Genomic DNA, 1298 nt, shown 5'->3' on the forward strand with positions numbered 1-1298 from the left:
AGAGTGCGGAATTTTTTCTGGCTCTATAACTTATTCCGCTCTGGCGATGTTTTGGGGTAGCAGCAGTGCAGAAAAAAGCTCAATGGCACTCATTTGCTCTCTGAATCACTCCGAAAGCTACACGTGGAAGTAGTCAAGGAAAGGAAGGAATACAAGCAGCAGCCTCAAGTACTACTCACAGCTGACATTGCAATGTTCCTTACATGACTTTCATTTTCGATCAAAAGGGTGGTTTCAAACTGCATATCGACTTGCCTGAACAGTTGTTTCACTGTTGTGAATATCGTCGGATACCTCGTCTCGCAACTCGACAACAGCCGCCTTCAACTTTATCCAGATGGGCGATCCCCTGAACTAAGTCGACTGTCGGGCACCGAAGCTGCGTTGACAACGGAAGCGTTAGGGGCAAAAACCTTGCCCATATAGCAACTGTTACCACATAAACGCCGTGAGAACGCACATCAAGAGATGGTGTGGTTTAATGGCTGTTTCTGAATTTCCTTCTTGAAGGCTTTCGAGAGCTGCAACAACCGCAAGAAAGAGTTCCAGAAATGTCTGGGTGGCTTCGTTCCACTCCACCCACCAAGTCATGCAGAACGCGTGCAGCCGCTCTTTCGCCTTCCCTGTTTGTTTTCGGGTGATCGTTCTTTTATGTAGAGCTGTCATTTGAGCAGACTTTCCAAAAAACGCACACATTTTCCGGACGGCCCCAATGGCATTACGGATGTCGAAAAGAGTGCACGAATCACAGAACGCCAGGTTCAGGCAGTGACTAGCGCAGCGGGTACGCAACGCGGCTGGGTGCTTTTGCAGAATAGCTGGCACTCCATTGAAACGACTACCAATGTCTTCGGTGTCTTCTTGTAGCTGCCGTCTGGTTTTCGCTTTGAAAACATGCGCTCGGAGCTAAAAAAAAAAAAAAACGCCCTCCGTCGAGCCGGATTCGAACAAGCGGCCTATGGATGTCCGTAGCACGAAACCTCTACAGTCCACCGCTCTACCAACTGAGCTATCGACGGCTTTTTTCCTTTTTTCTTTATTGCATGGAAGAACTTCCGTAGAAAAGAGGAAAACTTCAATCAGACTGGTTCGCGTCTCAAGTTACCGGGCTGCTAAATAGGAGCCCGCCATAGCCCTAACTCAACACTGCATCCCCATCAAAACATCAAAATTCAGGGAGGCACACACATGCATCTAGGCACGGCAGCCAGCTTGGAGGTTCTTCGCGTGCAGCATATACGTATACTCCTCACCAAAGCGCACTGTTCACGAAACACAGATTTGGACGATCTTGGTGG

General features: G+C 48.6%; 1 non-coding gene across 1 annotated transcript; it reads right to left on the reverse strand.

The window, feature by feature from the left end:
- Positions 1–928: 928 nt before the first annotated feature.
- On the reverse strand, positions 929–1019 carry TRNAY-GUA (transfer RNA tyrosine (anticodon GUA)). Its single transcript is given in 2 exon segments — positions 929–964; positions 983–1019. It is a non-coding gene; the product is annotated as a tRNA-Tyr (tRNA).
- Positions 1020–1298: the final 279 nt, after the last annotated feature.

This window comes from Amblyomma mixtum, chromosome 3, assembly GCF_055824585.1.
Source record: "Amblyomma mixtum isolate Tamu chromosome 3, ASM5582458v1, whole genome shotgun sequence".
NCBI lineage: Eukaryota > Metazoa > Arthropoda > Arachnida > Ixodida > Ixodidae > Amblyomma > Amblyomma mixtum.